Source organism: Tachyglossus aculeatus, chromosome 1 (genome assembly GCF_015852505.1).
Source record: "Tachyglossus aculeatus isolate mTacAcu1 chromosome 1, mTacAcu1.pri, whole genome shotgun sequence".
NCBI classification, from domain to species: Eukaryota; Metazoa; Chordata; class Mammalia; order Monotremata; family Tachyglossidae; genus Tachyglossus; species Tachyglossus aculeatus.
Window position 1 is genome coordinate 145,379,140 of NC_052066.1, and position 20,341 is coordinate 145,399,480.

The window sequence follows — 20,341 nt, forward strand, 5'->3', positions numbered from 1 at the left end:
AGCACTGTACTAAGCGCTTGGGAAGTACAAGTTGGCAACACAGAGAGACGGTTCCTACCCAACAGTGGGCTCACAGTCTAGTATAGGGCCACAGCAAGCGCTCAATAAATATGACTGACTGACCAGTCTGACAGAACATCAATCAATCAATCAATCGTATTTATTGAGCGCTTACTGTGTGCAGAGCACTGTACTAGGTGCTTGGGAAGTACAAGTTGGCAACATATAGAGACAGTCCCTACCCAACAGCGGGCTCACAGTCTAAAAGTACTAGGCACTGTACTAGGCACCTGAGAAAATAAAAATTAGACCCATTCCATAAGCAGAGCTCTCTCTATTTTTTTAATGGTAATTTTTAAGCACTTACTATAGTAATAATAATTTTGGTATTTGTTAAGCACTTACTATGTGCCAAGCGCTGTTCTAAGCATTAGGGGAGATACAAGGTAATCAGGTTGTCCCACGTGGGGCTCACAGTCTTAATCCCCATTTGACAGATGAGGGAACTGAGGCACAGAGAAGTTAAGTGACTTGCCCAAAGTCCCACAGCTGACAAGTGGCGGAGCCGGGATTAAAATCCTTGCTCTTGTGACTCCCAAACCCGGGCTCTTTCCACGGAGCCACGCTTCCATATGCCAGGCACTGTACGAAGAAGTGCTGGGGTAGATCAAGGAAATCGGGATGGACACAGTCCCTGTCCTACATGGGGATCACAGTCTTCATCCCCATTTTACAGGTGAGGTAACGGAGGCACAGAGAAGTGAAGTGACAGGCCCAGGGTCACAGAGCAGATAAGTGGTGGAATCGGGATTAGAACCCAGGTCTTTCTGGCTCCCAGGCTGTTTCTCACTCTAATGGGTGTTTATTGAGTGCAGGGGTTGGCAACTTTTTTGTGCCGATGAGCCAAGCAAAATGAAGCCTCTGGGCAGTTGGTGTGCCAAGAGCCAACCGTACCATTTGAACACCCATCGACGTAATTTATCATCATCATCATCATCAATCGTATTTATTGAGCGCTTACTGTGTGCAGAGCACTGTACTAAGCGCTTGGGAAGTACAAATTGGCAACATATAGAGACAGTCCCTACCCGACAGTGGGCTCACAGTCTAAAATTTATCTCACTATGAATCTAATAGTTTTCAATGCCTCATCCCTCAACCCTATGCAATGCCTCCTTGGCAAAGGCTGGGCCAGCGTAATCCCATCCCAGCGGGAAACCTGGCTTCTCAGAGACAAGCGCGACTGTGGGTTCTAATCCCGGCCCCGGCCACTTGTCTGCTGTGTGACCTTGGGCAAGTGGCTTAACTTCTCTGGGCCTCAGTTCCCTCATCTGGAAAATGGGGGTTAAGACGGTGAGCCCCATATGGGACAACCTGATTACCTTGTAGCCCTTGAAACGCTTGAGACCCCCGCGCTTAGAGCAGTGCTTGGCACATCGTAAACGCTTAACAAATTCCGTCATTAGTCTAGTCTCAGCTCTGTCGTAGTTTTGCTATTTGACCCTCAGCAAGTCACTTTGCTTTTCTATATCTCAGATTTTTCATCTCTAATGTGGGGATGTAATCCCATCCCAGCAGGGCCCAGGACTACTCTGTCTCATGACACATGACATCATTATGCTACTCTGCACAACACAATGTAATGAGCGGGGAGTGTGTCTGTTATATCGCACTCTTCTAAGCGCTTAGTACAGTGCTCTGTACAGAGTAAGTGCTCAATACTTACGATTGACTGGCTGGCCGACTGACGGACTTCACTATGCTATGCAGCTGCTTAATAATAATAATAATAATAATAATGGCATTTATTAAGTGCTTACTATGTGCAAAGCACTGTTCTAAGCGCTGGGGAGGCTACAAGATGATCAGGTTGGCCCACGGGGGGCTCACAATCTTAATTCCCATTTTACAGATGAGGTAAATGAGGTCCAGAGAATCAATCAATCATATTTATTGAGCGCTTACTGTGTGCAGAGCACTGTACTAAGAGAAGTGACTTGCCCAGAGTCACACAGCTGACAACTGGTGGAGCCGGGATTTGAACCCATGACCTCTGACTCCAAAGCTTAGTAACAATAGCTTTTGTTGCCAGCATGGGGAGGGGAGAAAGGGAGGAGAAGGGGAGGGAAGGAAGAACATGGGAAGGGAGAGCCCTAGAGGAATAATAACAATAATAATAGTAGTGGTATTTGTTAAGCGTTTACCTTCTGCCAGGTCCTCTACTAAGTGTGAGGTAGATACAAGCTAATCAGGTTGAACCCAGTCCCTGTTCCACATGGGGCTCACAGTCTTAATCCCCGTTTTACAGATGAGGCAACTGAGGCCCAGAGAAGTGATTTGCCCAGGTTCACACAGCAAATAGGTGGCAGAGCCGGGATTAGAACCCAGGTCCTTCTGAATCCCAGGCCCACGTTCTATCCACAAGGTCATGCTGTTTCTCTCCTTCTTCATTCATTCATTCATTCAATCGTATTTATTGAGCGCTTACTGTGTGCAGAGCACTGTGCTAAGCGCTTGGAAAGTACAAGTTGGCAACGTATGGAGACGGTCCCTACCCAACAGCGGGCTCACAGTCTAGAAGGGGGAGACAGACAACAAAACAAAACATATTAACCAAGGAGAGGCAGAGGGAGCCTCCAGAGCCAGTCCGTATCTCCCAAAGCCTCTTCTCCGCCATCCCCGTTGGACGGAGCTCCTGGCATTGGCTAAGAGCTGGGGGAAGTCACATCCATTCCCATCGAGGTGGGGATCTGTATATATGTATATATGTTTGTACATATTTATCACTCTATCTATTTATTTTACTTGTACCTATCTATTCTATTTATTTTATTTTGTTAGCACGCTTGGTTTTGTTCTCCGTCTCCCCCTTCTAGACTGTAAGCCTATTGTTGGGTAGGGGCCGCCTCTAGATGTTGCCAGCTTGTACTTCCCAAGCGCTTAGTCCAGTGCTCTGCACACGGTAAGCGCTCAATAAATACGATTGATTGATTGATTGATAACGGCCCAGTGACTCACTTTCCTGCTAAGCTGGAGTCATGTGTCTTCATGACACGTCACTCTGGGGCTAATAATAATGATAGCATTTATTAAGCGCTTACTATGTGCAGAGCACTGTTCTAAGCGCTGGGGAGGTTACCAAGGTGATCAGATTGTCCCACAGGGGGCTCACGGTCTTCACCCCCATTTTACAGAAGAGGGAACTGAGGCACAGAGAAGTGAAGTGACTTGCCCAAAGTCACACAGCTGACAAGTGGCGGAGCCGGGATTTGAACCCAGGACCTCCGACTCCAAAGCCCGGGCTCTTTCCACTGAGCCAGGCTCGCCTGGCTCCAAGCCTCCCCCATGGGGTTAGCCAGGAGGAAAAATCCAGGAGCCCACGGGCCCGCGGGGAAGCCGGGCAGCGAGCCTGCTTAAAGCCCCATCTGACCCCATTTTTGACTTTCACGTACGCACCCATCCTCTTCACACACACACACACACACACACACACACACACACACACACACGCACACACACACACGCACGCAAGCCTGGGCGTCAGAAGGACCTTGGATCTAATCCCAGCTCTGCCATTTGTCTGGTGACCTTGGGCAAGTCGCTTCGCTTCTCTGGGCCTCCACTACCGCATCTGTAAAATGGGGATTGACACTGTGGGCGTTGTGTGACAGGGATCGTGTCCCACCCGATTTGCCTGGATCCACCCCGGCGCCACCAAGTAAGCACGTAACAAATCCCATAATTATTATTATCCCCATGCATGATTCTGAAAGGCCTTTCCTCCCACCCGGGCCACACGCCCTGAGGCGGAGCGAGCCGTCACGCTGCGGCCGCTTTGGGGAAAGAAACTCTGCTGGAAAATAATAATTGTAGTATTTGCTAAATCAATCGATCAATCAATCGTATTTATTGAGCGCTTACTGTGTGCGGAGCACTGGACTAAGCGCTCGGGAAGTACAAGTTGGCAACATATAGAGACGGTCCCTACCCAACAGCGGGCTCACAGTCTAAAAGGGGGAGACAGAGAACAAAACCAAACATACTAACAAAATAAAATAAATAGAATAGATATGTACAAGTAAAATAAATAAATAAATAGAGTAATAAATATGTACAAACACATGTGCCAAGCGTTGGACTAAGAGCGGGGGTAGACACAAGATCATCAGGTTGGACGCAACCCCTGTCCCTCATCAGGCACCCAATCCAAATAGGAGGGACAGCAGGGATGGAATAGCCATTTTACAGGTGAAGAAACTGAGGCCCAGAAAAGTAAAGTGATTTGCCCAAGATCACCAAGCAGGCACGCGCTGAAGCCGGGATTAGAACCCAGGTCTTCTGACTCCCAAGGCTGTGCACTTTTCATTAGGCCAGTCCTCCTTGGTTTTAGGGGATGAAGCTTCTAAATAATAATAGTAGTATTTATTACTCTATTTGTACATATTTATTCTATTTATTTTATTTTGTTAATATGCTTTGATTTTGTTGTCTGTCTCCCCCTTCTAGATCGTGAGCCCGCTGTTGGTTAGGGACTGTCTCAATATGTTGCCGACTTGTACTTCCTAAGCGCTTAGTACAGCGCTCTGCACACAGTAAGCGCTCTATAAATACGATTGAATGAATGAATAATAATAATGATGGAATTTGTTCAGCACTTACTCTGTGCCAGGCACTGTACTAAGCGCTGGGGTGGACAGAAGCAAATCGAGTTGGACCCAGCCCCTGTCCAGAGTGGGGCTCACGATCCCAATTCCCATTTGACAGATGAGGTCACTGAGGCCCCAGGAAGTGAAGTGACTTGCCCAGGGTCACATAGCGGACACGTATTAGAGTCAGGATGAGAACCTTCTGACTCCAAAGCCCGTGCTTTATATACTAGATGCTGCTCACCGCTCCTTGTGACTGCTTCTCCAGGCAGGAAGGGAGGGAGGTAAATTTTGCTCTCCAGAGCTGGGCTGGGGTGGACTCCCCAGCTTCAGGGGGGGTCCAGCGCACTCCAGCAGGGCTGGGCCCGGCTGCACAGTACACGTCAGGGACACCTGCGGCCTCTCTCCCTTTCCGCCGGACTGGTGGGCTCCAAGACGTAAGCTCGGGATGAGCAGGGAATGCGTCCATTTATTGCTGTATTCTTCTCTCCCAAGCACTTAGTTCAGTGCGCCGCACACAATAAGCGCTCAGTAAATACAACTGACCGACTGACTCAATCCCACCCTAGACCCGCTTCCATCGCACATCAGTGTCTGTCTCCCCTTCCTGACTGGAGGCTTCTTGTGGGCAAGGATCCCATCTACCAACTCTGTTGGACTCTCCCAAGCGCTCCGTACGGCGCTCCGCACACGGTAAGAGCTCAATAAATACCATCATCCTCAATCGTATTTATTGAGCGCTTACCGTGTGCAGAGCACTGGACTAAGCGCTTGGGAAGTCCAAGTTGGCAACATATAGAGATGGTCCCTACCCAACAGGGGGCTCACAGTCTAAAATCAATCAATCAATCCTATTTATTGAGCGCTTACTATGTGCAGAGCACTGTATTAAGCGCTTGGGAAGTACAAATTGGCAACATATAGAGACGGTCCCTACCCGACAGTGGGCTCACAGTCTAAAAGATACCGCTGATCGATTAATTCCACACCGCGCCCGGGTGGATGGGGCCTTCCCATTCCGGGTTCAGCGGGGGCGGTCCGGCCGTTCCGTGGACGGGGGCCGGAGCGCTTTGGGGGACCCGAGGGGGTGGACGCCCCTAATCCCACCCCCTCGAGGACCCCAGGGCCCCGCTTGCCCCTGCCCTCCGTCCCACAGAGAGCTCTTCGGCTCCGGCCAGGCGGGGGAAAGGGCTGGACTTTCGAACAAAAATACCCCCAAAGCCAAAGCTCCACTTCCAGCTGAGCTAACCCTTAATTAAGGAGGAAGGAAGGGAGAAGTGGGGGGCGGCGGGGAGGGGGGAGCCCATTACGCTGAGCCTGGAGAAAACCACAACGCTCCAATGGCGGCCTGTAATTAGCGTTTTAACTCTGACGGCGTTGCCTGCCGAAGCAGGAACAACTTGGTTGAATATCTCTGGTACTTGAAAAAGATTTCTCAAAGTGGTGCTCTACCTCCTATATCAATCAGTCATATTTATTGAGCGCTTACTGTGTGCAGAGCGCTGTGCTAAGCGCTTGGGAAGTACAAGTCGGCCACACATATGCTCCGCCGAGGGCCCAGCGGGGTTTTCCACGCACGGGAGGTGTCAGATACAGTGCTCTGCTCACAAGAGGCGCCCAGTACAACGCACTTGGGGTGAACCGCCGCGTGGAAGGGCAGCCAAGGCTGGCCCTCCCACAGCGAGGCCCGGTCGGCTCCCTGAGATCCAGCTGGGAGCTGATCCGGGGTGTTCGGTGCCCTCCCCTCTCCCATCGCCTACCGTTCATTCAGTCCTATTTATTGAGCCCTTACTGTGTGCAAAGCACTGTACTAAGCGCTTGGGAGAGTACAATACAACAACAGACACGTTCCTGCCCACAACGAGCTCACAGTCTACCACAAATGCCGCCTGCCCCTCTGTGGAGAGCTTTCCCCTTCAGCCTGCCCAGCCCTGTCCTATTAGCTTGTATCTACCCCCAGCGCTTAGACAAGTGCTTGACACATAGTAAGCGCTTAACCAATACCATCATCATCATCATCAATTTCAACCTTGCTCCCATTTTGCTCCAAATCCAGTCCATCTCCAGAGGGTGAGCGGAGGGCAATAGCCCCCAGCTTGCTGTGTGGCTCAGCGGAAAGAGCCCAGGATTTGGAGTCAGAGGTCACGGGTTCAAATCCCGGCTCCGCCAATTGTCAGCTGTGTGACTTTGGGCAAGTCACTTCACTTCTCTGGGCCTCAGTTACCTCATCTGTAAAATGGGGATTAAGACTGTGAGCCCCCCGTGGGACAACCTGATCACCTTGTAATCAATCAATCAATCGTATTTAGTGAGCGCTTACTGTGTGCAGAGCACTGTACTAAGCGCTTGGGAAGTACAAGTTGGCAACATATAGAGACAGTCCCTACCCAACAGTGGGCTCACAGTCCAAAAGGAGGGGGCTTAGAACAGTGCTTTGCACATAGTAAGTGCTTAATAAATGCCATCATCATCATCAATCGTATTTATTGAGCCCTTACTGTGTGCAGAGCACTGTACTAAGCGCTTGGGAAGTACAATATAGAGACAGTCCCTACCCGGCAGTGGGCTCACAGTCTAAAAGGGGGAGACAGAGAACCAAACCAAACATACTAACAAAGTAAAATAAATAGAATAGATATGTACAAGTAAAATAAATAGAGTAATAAATATGTACAAACATATATACATATATACAGGTGCTGTGGGGAAGGGAAGGAGGTAAGATGGGGTATTATTATTATTATTATTATTATTATTATTATTAGGAGTTTATCATCCCAAGCACTGAGTACAGCGCTCCGCACGCGGTAAGTGCTCAATAAATATCACTGATGGATTGACTGACTGAGTCCTGGCCCTCCACTTCCCGGGTCTGTCTTATGCCTTCTGGAATTACAAATCCCAGTGACCCTTAGGGCTACGGTCACCCTCACGCCCAGGCACCTTCACCCTAGCAAACCTTTTAGGAGACTGGGCCTGTCTTGATTTTGGGGGCCCGGTCTGGGCCGGACCGGGCTCCAGTTTTTTTTAGTCCCGCCTCTCTGCAGGTCTCTGAAACTGGGCCAGTTCCCCAGTGCTGGGTGCCCTGATTTCAGATCGGCCTCGGCGTGCGAATCAAAAAAAAAGAGAAGAAATCCGGGTCCTGCATCTCTCTTCCCTCCGCAGGCATTTCTCAGCTCTTCCTCCCCACGCCCCACCAGCAACTCATTCATTCATTCAATCCGATTTATTGAGCACTTACTGTGTGCAGAGCACTGGACTAAGCGCTTGGGAAGTCCAAGTTGGCAACATCTAGAGACGGTCCCTACCCAGCAGCGGGTTCACAGTCTAGAAGGGGGAGACAGACAACAAAACATACTAACATAATCAAATAAGTGGAATAAATATGTACAAGTAAAATAGAGTAATATATATGTACCTAAATACATATATATAGGTAGTCCTAGGCCTAGTCTTTAGGGCCTCATTCATTCATTCAATTGTACTTATTGAGCACTTACTGTGTGCAGAGCACTGTACTAAGCGCTTGGGAAGTCCAAGTTGGCAACATCTAGAGACAGTCCCTACCCAACAGCGGGCTCACAGTCTGGAAGGGGGAGACGGACAACAAAACATAACAAACATAATCAAATAAATGGAATAAATATGTACAAGTAAAATAGAGTAATATATATGTACCTAAATACATATATATAGGTAGTCCTAGGCCTAGTCTTTAGGGCCTCATTCATTCATTCAATCGTACTTATTGAGCGCTTACTGTGTGCAGAACACTGTACTAAGCACTTGGGAAGTCCAAGTTGGCAACATCTAGAGACGGTCCCTACCCAACAGCGGGCTCACAGTCTGGAAGGGGGAGGCAGACAACAAAACAAAACATATTAACAAAATAAATAGAATACAGGAATTCTATAGAATAGGATAAATAGAATACAATACATATAGAGTACAAGTAAAATAACTCGTGGGAGGGGCGGCAGAGCGGAGCTGCTGAGAGATCATCATCATCATCATCAATCGTATTTATTGAGCGCTTACTGTGTGCAGAGCACTGGACTAAGCGCTTGGGAAGTACAAATTGGCAACATCTAGAGACGGTCCCTACCCAACAGTGGGCTCACAGTCTAAAAGGGGGAGACAGAGAACAAAACCAAACATACTAACAAACAAACAAACAAAAATAAATAAATAGAATAGATATGTACAAATAAAATAAATAGAGTAATAAATATGTACAAACATATATATATATATATACAGGTCTCGGTGAAATAAATTGGGGTCAGAGCCAAGCCCTGGGTGATCGTGTTGCTTCCACGAGACAACCCACGGTCACTGCACCTGCTGGGGTCACGGAAAAGGGAAGGGGAGGCTGGAATCGGTCAGCGGCTCGAGCACAGGCCTGGGAATCAGAAGGTCGCAGGTTCTAATCCCGGCTCCGTCACCTAATAATAATAATAATAATGTTGGCATTTGTTAAGCGCTTACTATGTGCAAAGCACTGTTCTAAGCGCTTGGGGGATACAAAGTGATCAGGCTGTCCCACGTGGGGCTCACAGTCTTAATCCCCATTTTCCAGATGAGGGAGCGGAGGCTCAGAGAAGTGAAGTGACTTGCCCAAGGTTACACGGCGGACATGTGGCGGAGCCGGGATTCGAACCCAGGACCTCTGACTCCGAAGCCCGTGCTCTTTCCACTGAGCCCCGTGTGACTTTGGGCAGGTCGCTTCACTTTTCGGGGCCTCAGTTACCTCATCTGGAAAATGGGGACTGCGACAGAGGGCTCCGTGTGGGACAGGGACTGTGTCCAACCCCATTCGCTTGTATAATAATTATGGTACGCGTTAAGCGCTTACTATGCACCAAGCCCCCTTCTAAGGGCTGGGGTAGACGCGAGTTAATCAGGTTGGACCCAGTCCCCGTCCCCCATGGGGCTCACACTATTAATCCCCATTCTACAGATGGGGATTACCGCACTTACACTTACCGCATGCAGAGCACTGTACTCAGTGCTTGGGATGATAAACTCCTAATAATAACAATAATAATAATGGCATTTATTAAGCACTTACTAGGGAAGCAGCGTGGCTCAGTGGAAAGAGCCCGGGCTTTGGAGTCAGAGGTCGTGGGTTCAAATCCCGGCTCCGCAAACTGCCGGTTGTGTGACTTTGGGCAAGTCACTTAACTTCTCTGGGCCTCAGTTCCCTCATCTGTAAAACGGGGATGAAGACTGTGAGCCCCGCCGTGGGACAGCCTGATCACCTTGTAACCTCCCCGGCGTTTAGAACAGTGCTTTGCACATAGTAAGCGCTTCATAAATGCTATCATTATTATTATTACAGATGAGGTAACTGAGGCCCAGAAGTTAAGTGACTTGCCCAAGGTCACACAAAAGACATTGTATCCACCCCAGCCCTTAGTATAGTGCCTGGCGCATAGTAAGCATTTAACAAATTCCACAATTATTATTATTATTGTTATTAGGCTGTGGCCCTCCCAGCAGCGTCACACTCTAGGTGAGCCAGCTCCCTGCCAGAAGCTGAAGGGGAAGCAATTTTGCTTTCCACCTTGATGTCCGCGGGACTCTATTTATTTATTTATTTTACTTGTACATATCTATTCTATTTATTTTATTTTGTTAGCATGTTTGGTTTTGTTCTCCGTCTCCCCCTTTTAGACTGTGAGCCCGCTGTTGGGTAGGGACCGTCTCTATATGTTGCCAACTTGTCCTTCCCAAGCGCTTAGTCCAGTGCTCTGCACACAGTAAGCACTCAATCAATACGATTGATTGATTGATTGATTGATTGGTACCCTTCAGCGGTGGCCTGCTTGTGAAACAGGTCTCTGTGAGCCCGGCCCCTCTCTGGGGAGACCCCGGGTGAGGGTCCCTGCCGGCTGACGGAGCGGGATGGGTGACATCCAAGGGCGAGGCGTTTCGCCTTTGGGCTCAGGGGCATTTTCCACTGCGACTCAGCTAAGACCCCCATCATCATCAATCGTATTTATTGAGCGCTTACTATGTGCAGAGCACTGTACTAAGCGCTTGGGAGGTACAAATTGGCAACATATAGAGACGGTCCCTACCCAACAGTGGGCTCACAGTCTAGAAGGGGGAGACAGAGAACAAAACACATTCACAAAATAAAATAAATAGAATCTGTACAAATAAACTAAATAAAGAGTAATAAACGCGTACAAACATATATACATCTATACAGGTGCTGGGGGGGGTGGGGAGAGGAAGGAGGGGGCTGAGTCTGGGCAGGCCTCCTGGAGGAGGCGAGGTGTCAGTCAGTCGGGTGACCGGGCCGTGGCTCACATGTGGATCAGACCCGGGGGTGGGGGTCCTTTCGATTCCCGAAACCCCCTTCTCAGAGTGGGCTCGTTAGGCTTTGGATGAGAATGAAAGGAAAACCCTTGTGGGGGGAAAAACAAGCAACTCGAAAAAATGGTAAAACCACGTTTTGGGGGCGAGGTTTAGATGGTAAGAGCTTACTAGGTCCCAGGCACTGCGCTAAGCGCTGCTGATCTCTCACTCACATCCTGCCTCTGGCATGCAACTCCCTCTCTCTTCATACCTGACAATCACTCTCCCCACCTTCAAAAGCTTACTGAAGGCTTTTAGACTGTGAGCCCACTGTTGGGTAGGGACTGTATATGTTGCCAATTTGTACTTCCCAAGCACTTAGTACAGTGCTCTGCACACAGTAAGCGCTCAATAAATACAATTGATGATGATGATGAAGGCACACCTCCTCCAAAAGGGCTTCCCTGACTATACCCTCCTTTCCTCTTCTCCCACTGCCTTCTGCATTGCTTTCACTTGCTCCCTTTTTATTCATCCCCCATCTCAGCCCCACAGAACTTACATCCATATCCCCCTCTGGACCGTAAGCTCGTGGTGGGCAGGAAATCATCATCATCAATCGTATTTATTGAGCGCTTACTATGTGCAGAGCACTGTACTAAGCGCTTGGGAAGTACAAATTGGCAATGTATAGAGACAGTCCCTACCCAACAGTGGGCTCACAGTCTAAAAGATGTCACTGTCTATTGTTGTATTGTGCTTTCCCAAGCACACAGGAAGCGCTCAATAAATACGACAGACTGACTGACAAAATACAAACTAATCGGGTTGGACACGGTCCATGTCCCAGGTGGGGCTCACAGCCTTCACCCCCATTTTACAGATGAGGGAACTGTGGCTCAGAGATGTGAAGTGACTCACCCAAGGCCACACAGCAGACAAGCGGCAGAGCCGGGATTAGAACCCAGGTCCTCTGACTCCTAAGCCCGGGCTCTTTCCACTAGGCTACACTGTCTTTCATCACGTGTGATGATTAGGCAAGGATTCAAAATAATGAACCTCTAGACTATCAGCTTGTTATGGGCAGGAATGTGTCTGTTGCTATATTGTAAGAAGCAGCGTGGCTCAGTGGAAAGAGCCCGGGCTTTGGAGTCAGAGGTCATGGGTTCGAACCCCGGCTCCACCACGTGCCCGCTGCGTGACCTTGGGCAAGTCGCTTAATTTCTCGGAGCCTCAGTGACCTCATCTGTAAAACGGGGGTGAAGCCTGTGAGCCCCACACGGGACAACCTGATCACCTTGTATCCCCCCCCGGCGCTTAGAACAGTGCTTTGTACATAGTAAGTGCTTAACAAATGCCATCATCATCAAGCACTTAATACAGCGCTTTGCACACAGTGCTCAATAAATACGATTGACCACGGGCAGCGGTAGCTCCTAGAGACCGTCGGGGGGCTCTTAAAACCGTCCACAGTCCGAACTATGGAATGAAATCAAACAGCTGACAATCCCTCTGGTCTGGTTTGGTCTGCAATCTCTCTCTAGCCTGAGCCTTAATCCAACTACGCATCCTACCACCCGCTTCCAGGAAGTTACCAGCCCACCAGTTTTCCCCTGGGAAAGTCCTAGGGTTCAATAATAATAATACCAACAACAACAATAATCGTGGGATCTGTTAAGGGCTTTGGAGTCAGGGGTCATGGGTTCAAATCCCAGCTCTGCTAATTGTCAGCTGTGTGACTTTGGGCAAATCACTTAACTTCTCTGGGTCTCAGTTACCTCATCTGTAAAATGGGGATTAAGACTGTGAGCACCCCCGCCATGGGACAACCTGATCTCCTTGTAACCTCCCCAGCGCTTAGAACAGTGCTTTGTACATCGTAAGCGCTGAATAATGACAACATTATTATTATTATTATGTGCCAGACACTGGGGTAGACACAAGCTCAACAGAATAGTAAATATGTGAATATGTATGTACTTCCCAAGCGCTTAGTCCAGTGTTCTGCACACAGTAAGCACTCAACAAACACGATTGATTGATTGATTGATTGACTGAATTAACAAAATAAAATAAACAGAATAGTAAATATGTGAATATGTATGTACTTCCCAAGCGCCTAGTACAGTGCTCTGCACACAGTAAGCGCTCAATAAATACGATTGAATGAATGAATTATCAGGTCGGACCAAGTCCCCGTCTCACGTGGGTCTCACGGTCTTAATCCCCAGTGAGCGTTTAACAAATACCATCATTATTATTTTACAGATGAGGGAACGGAGGTACAGAGAAGCGATGTGACTCGCTCCAGCTCACACAGCAGGCTAATGGCAGAGCTGCGATTCGAACCCACGGCCGTCATTCAGTCATTCAATCATTTATCGAACACTTACCGTGCGCAGAGCACTGTACTAAGCTCTAGGGAGAGTACGATACAACGATAAACAAAAGCGTTACAGTTTAGAGGATCCGCTACCTTCAAGGCCAGGTCTATCCACCCAACCACGCTGCTTCTTAAACTACTGAGCCCAAAATCAGCCTCTCTTCCACCTGCCCGCCCTCCACTTGCCCTAAGGCAGATGGCGGAGAGGCTATTTCAATCAATCAATCAATCAATCGTATTTATTGAGCGCTTACTATGTGCAGAGCACTGTACTAAGCGCTTGGGAAGTACAAATTGGCAACATATAGAGACAGTCCCTACCCAACAGTGGGCTCACAGTCTAAAAGGGGGAGACAGAGAACAAAACCAAACATACTAACAAAATAAAATAAATAGAATAGATATGTACAAATAAAATAAATAAATGAATAAATAGCGTAATAAATATGTACAAACATATATACATATGTACAGGTGCTGTGGGGAAGGGAAGGAGGTAAGATGGGGGGGATAGAGAGGGGGATGAGGGGGAGAGGAAGGAAGGGGCTCAGTCTGGGAAGGCCTCCTGGAGGAGGTGAGCTCTCAGCAGAGCCTTGAAGGGAGGAAGATTTGCAAAATATTTGCAAAATATTTGCAAATATTCGCTGGCCCAAAATATCGAAGGCCGCCGCTGATGGAAGTTTAAGCTGGTGAGGGAGCCGTGACCCCCGGGAGATAAAAATAGGGTAAAATGTGACCTGTCTCTCCCTCCGTTTGCCTTCGATATGCCTGAAGCCCGGGTGAGTGCAGAAAAGAATGCTTTCTAGCTGGCAGCTGCTGGGAATTCAGCTTCCATGGGAAAGAACGGCATCTAAATATAACCGCCGCTTCTCCTCGTTCCTGGAGAACGGCATTTCTGAAGAGCTCCCCGGAGCCTCGCAGCTGGCTCCGCAGCTCCGATTTTACCCCAGGGCAGGTGAACTCGGGAAGGTGGCAATAGCAAACGCTCCCCATTTTGGAAGAGAAATCCATCCCAAATCCACGTGCGCCCTATCGGCCTCAGTTTAGGAACACAGTCTAGTTCTAGGGGGGCTGAGGATTCGACCTCATCCTTCATCCCATCCTGAAGGAACCCCTGGCCCAGCCAGCCCCTAACTGTTTCCCATCACAGGCAGCAGGCCGCTTGGAGGGTCCACTTTCACGATTAGGGATAGACCACCTGATGCCCCTCACTGACCCAGCATGGACCACTCCTAACTGTGTTTGTACATATTTATTACTCTATTTATTTATTTATTTATTTTATTTGTACATATCTATTCTATTTATTTCATTTTGTCAGTATGTTTGGTTTTGTTCTCTGTCTCCCCCTTTTAGACTGTGAGCCCACTGTTGGGTAGGGACTGTCTCTATATGTTGCCAATTTGTACTTCCCAAGCGTTTAGTACAGTGCTCTGCACATAGTAAGCGCTCAATAAATACGATTGATGATGATGATGATGATCCCTGACTCTCCCTCCAGTGACCCAGCACAGACCATCCCCCACCCCTAGCCTCCCCTCTCCATCTAATTAATCAATCAATCATATTTACTGAGAGCTTACTGTGTGCAGAGCACCATTCAAAGCGCTTGAAAAAGAACAATATAATAACAGGCTCATTCCCTGCCCAAAACGAGCTTAGAGGGGGGCTCTTGACTCTTCCTCCAGTGACCCAGCACGAGCTGCTCATCCATGGATCTCCCCAAGCCCCTCTGGGACCTGCTGGTGTTTCCAGTTGCCCAGCTTCCAGAAGGAATAGATTCTTGGCTTTGGCTTCCACCTGCCCCGTTCTGGCTTCCACGGTCTCCGTCATCCTGCCGGGGTGGGATTCGCAGAATGGCAGGACTCTGTTTCCCCCCTGCCCACCCTCTCCCTCGTTCCATAAATGCCAATCCAAGCTCATCTCTAGACTGCAAGCTCATTGCGGGCAGGGAATGCATCCGCTTATTATCGTATTGTGCTCTCCCAAACGCTTCGTACAGCGCTCTGCACACGGCAAGCACTCAATAAATACGACTGACCGTCCGCTCTGGGCCTGGTCCTGCCCAGGTTGGAGCCGGAGAGGGTGACCGGTGTCCCGATTTGGAGGTCAGGCGCGTGAGTCAGGGTCGGCTGGGGACGGCGGACGAACCTTTTCCCTCTAAAATGGAAAAATTCTCCTGAGGGATGACTGGGCCTTGGAACACATGAAGGCAGATGTCCTTGTGGCTACATCACGGGACTAAAAGATGCAGCAGGATGACTTATACATCCTGCCCACCACCGTCGATGCATGAGACGGGTAGGGATGGCATGGGTCGTTGAAACCCACGGACAATGTAAAAGTCTTGTTTTCTGTCTCCACTCCCTCTTCTCCTCCTTCCCCTCCCGTACGACCTGTTACCAAAGCCAAAAACAAGGGTCAAGACGCAGGAATTTGAGTTTTCTTCACCTCTCCCTTTTTCCCCCCCTCTCTGCTTTGGGGATGTTAACGTGAGAAACTGCAAGGAGCCAGAGGGTAAGAATAATAACGATGGTATTTGTTAAGCGCTTACTATGTGCCAAGCACTGGGGTAGATACAAGGTAATCAGGCTGTCCCACGTGGGGCTCACAGCCTTCATCCCCATTTTACAGATGAGGGAACTGAGGCACAGAGAAGGCAAGTGACTTGCCCAAAGTCACACAGCTGGGATTAGAACCCACGACCTCTGGCTCCCAAACCAGGGCTCTTTCCACTTAGCCACGCTGCTTCTCTGTGGCAGGAATGGTATCCTCTAGGTCGTAAGCACTTTGGGGACAGTCAGTCAGTAAATTGCATTTGTTGAGCACTAACTGTGTGCAGAGCACCGTACTAAGCGCTTGGGAGAGTACAATGCAACAATAAACAGACACATCCCCTGTCCCCAACTAGCTTGCAGTCTAGAGGGGGAGACAGACATTAATATAAATAAATGACAGATATGTCCATAAGTGCTGTGGGCCTGGGACGGGGGGATGAATAAAGTCAGGGTGACGCAGAAAGGAATGGGGAAAAGAGGAAAGAAAGGCTCAGGGACAGAGATTGTGTCCCCCAACGTTGTCGCACTGTACTTTCCCAGGCGCTTAGTACAGTGTTCTTCACACAGTAAGCACTCAGTAAGTATCACTGACTGACTGATGGATTGATCGATCATTAGAGGGCTCACTGGATGCAACGCACTATTCTAGCTGCTTGGAAACTACAAGCAGGTCTACCCCAGCGCCGCCTGCAGTGCTTGGCACATAGTGAGCGCTTAATGGATACCAGGATCATTAAATCTTCCGCTCATGCCTTGCCGGGACACCGATTTCTACCCACGTCGGGGGCCGGCTGCAATCCCCGGCTGGACAACCAGCTGCTCCGTAAGTCACGTGTCACTCGGTCCCGTGGGCGGCCTGGGATTTGGAGGTGGAGCAGACACATCTCCGCTCCTGCCCGGAAATCACCATCTTGGCAGTGCCCTAATTCACTTCCCTCCCCCCCGCAACCAGCCCGTGGCAATCAATCAATCAATCAATCGTATTTATTGAGCGCTTACTGTGTGCAGAGCACTGTATTAAGCGCTTCGGAAGTCCAAGGTGGCAACATATAGAGACAGTCCCTACCCAACAGTGGACTCACAGTCTAAAAGGGGCAAGACCCTCACTCACGGTCGCTTGTCTGAATGCACCCTGGAATGGCAGTTTGCTCCTCTTGTTCTTCCCCCTTCCCACCTCCACAGCACTTACGGATATCCGTCATTTTTTTATATTAACGTTTGTTTCCTCCCCTCTAAACCGTAAACTCACTGTGGGCAGGGAATGTGTCTGTTTCTTAATAATGATGGTATTGGCTCAGCGCTTACTACGTGCCAAGCACTGTTCTAAGCACTGGGGTGGATACAAGGTAATCAGGTTGTCCCACGAGTCTTAATCCCCATTAAGGGAGGCACAGAGAAGTTCAGTGGCTCACCCGAGGTCACACAGCCGACAAGTGGCGGAGCTGGGATTAGACCCCACGTCCTCCGCCTCCCAAGCCCGGGCTCTTGTCACTAGGCCAGGCTGCTGTTTATTGTTGTATTGTCCTCTCCCAAGCGCTTAGTACAGTGCCCTGCACACAGTAAGTGCTCAATAAATACGATTGAATGAATGGCAGTTCGGAGCCCAGCCTGGCATTGGCACATCCCACAAACAGCCCTTTTTTCTCCAACTCTCTCTCTCTTCCCTCCCATCCTCCTCCCCTTTTATCCCTGGCCTGCTCCCAGCTTGTTTCCTCTGTGGAGACGCGGGAGGGGGTCCCCCCCATCCAGGCTCAGTCCCAGCATACGCTCCCCACCCTCCCACGGGTGTTTTACACGCCATGTGCATCTCGGGTGTTTCCAGGACCCCTGGGTGGGTTCCCCAGCACGTGCGTTTACCAAGCTCAAGGTATTCATTCATTCAATCGTATTTACTGAGCGCTTACTGTGGGCAGAGCACTGTCCTAAGCGCTTGGGAAGTCCAAGTTGGCAACATCTAGAGACGGTCCCTACCGAACAGTGGGCTCACAGTCTAGAAGGGCTCACAGTCTAGAAGGGTAGGCGAGTGGGGAGAGACATGGAAGAGCTGCTTGGGAATGCTAAATTGGTGGGGGAAGGAGGAGAGAGAGAGCGGAGCAGTTGGAAGTGGTAACCATGGAAAGAGCGTTAATGCAGGCAAAGCCTGGAAATCCGCAGGCAGGGAGGGAGGGAGGGAGGAGGAGGTGGCAGTATCACCTTGAGTTGGTGTTTCTGGGGCTGCGGTGGGGTGGGGGCGGGGGTGTGTGTGTGTGCGCACACAAGTATCTGTTTCTGCTATTTCTCTGGGCGTGTACGCATCTGACTCCCGAACAGAATTCCCGAATGTTCGTAGGCCGGGAGCCCAGCTCATCCTTCCCCTGGAAGCAGCAGGTGTGCTTCCAGGCCGGCAGGGTCGGTCTATATCCTGTCCAGGAGGAAGGAGGGAGGCGGGTGGTTGCATCTTTCCCACTTGGCATGCCTAGAGCTCCGGCTCCGTCCATTCGCATGCACCGCCACCCCCCCAAAACGAGACCCCGGATCTCCTCCGACAGACATCCCTGCCACTCGAGACAGTGCTGACCTCCCTGTACGAGAACTCCTCCAAGATGAGCAGGGTCCGAGGGGGCAGAACGTGCTGCTTGGAGGAGGCAGGAAGGAAAGGAAGACGCCCTGCCCACCCCGAAGCGCGGCAGCTGCTACTTGGTGAGCAGCTGGGGGCTCTGCCTTGCGGGACCCCAACTCCAGTCCGCCGCTGTTACTTCTCAACCGCCCACAGCGATGACCATGCAGGTCATCTAGACCGTGAACCCGTCGTTGGGTAGGGATCGTCTCTATCTGTTGCTCAGCCTTCCCCAAAGACCAACTGGCGCGCCTTCATCCTCTTCTCCTTGCTCAGCCTACCGCTGAGCGGAAGGCTGGCCGGGAGGCAGGATTCCCCAGCGGCTACAATCTCTGAAAATCTTTGGCCGAATAATAATTATCCCTTCGAACGTCTAATTCTTTTATTTTCCCCAAGCACTTTAACAGTGATCCCGTTTTATCCACACGTCGCCCCTGTGAGATAGGGTTTGTTCTCCCTGTTTTAGAAATGCAGGAGGTGAATTGGACGGTGGTATTTACTGAGCTCTTACTGTGTGCAGAGCACTGTACTAAGCGCTTGGGAGAGTACGGCACAACAGGGCTGTACTGCTAAACAACAAGGTTAAGTGACTTGCCCAGGTCGCCTGACTTCCAGAGAGGTTCGATCCCCTCCGCGGGGCGGGGGTCCTGAGGGCTCACAGGTGGCGGTGGTGCCTCTGAGCCCCTACTCGGGATGGGGGACGATGTTCTGGACACCAGCGGGAAATCCAGAGAAGACAACCGCACGATCCCTGCCCTCAAGAGATTACAGTCCAATGGGGAAGGCAAGCGGACCTAAATTGACAGACTGAGGGCGAGGGTAGCCAAAAATAACAACCCCTCCCAGAGAAACTAGCATGACCAACCCAGAAGGTGACACCAAGGTAATAATAATAATAATAGTAATGATGTTGGTATTTGTTAAGCGCTTACCATGTGCCAAGCACTGTTCTCATAATAATAATAATAGTAATGATGTTGGTATTTGTTAAGCGCTTACCATGTGCCAAGCACTGTTCTCATAATAATAATAATAGTAATGATGTTGGTATTTGTTAAGCGCTTACCATGTGCCAAGCACTGTTCTCAGCACTGAGGTGGAGACAAGGTAATCAGGTTGCCCCACGTGGGGCTCACAATCTTCATCCCCATTCTATAGATGAGGTAATTGAGGTCCAGAGAAGTGAAATCAGTCAATCAATCAATCAATCGTATTTATTGAGCGCTTACTGTGTGCACAGCACTGGACTAAGCGCTTGGGAAGTACAAGTTGGTAACATATAGAGACGGTCCCTACCCAACAGTGGGCTCACAGTCTAGAAGGGGGAGACAGAGAACAAAACCAAACATACTAACAAAATAAAATAAATAGAATAGATATGTACAAGTAAAATAGAGTAATAAATATGTACAAATATATATACATATACATATATACACATATATATACGTACAAACATATATACATATACAGGTGCTGTGGGGAAGGGAAAGAGGTAAGGCAGGGGGGTGGGGAGGGGGAAGATGGGGAGAGGAAGGAAGGGGCTCAGTCTGGGAAGGCCTCCTGGAGGAGGTGAAATGACCTGCCCAAGGTCACACAGCTGACAAGCAATAGAGCCGGGATTAGAACCCATGACCTCTTACTCCCAATCCCGGGCTCTTGCCACTAAACCACTCTGACTCTCCCAGCGTGGTACTGCAGGCCCCAGGCGGGATAAGCCTCCTGGAGGAAGAGGCTTTTCAGAAACACTCCAAGGGCAGGGAGGGGACACAGTGGGCTAGGTTTTAATAATAATAATAGTAATACAGTAATAAGCGCTTAGTACAGTGCTCTGCACACAGTAAGTGCTCAA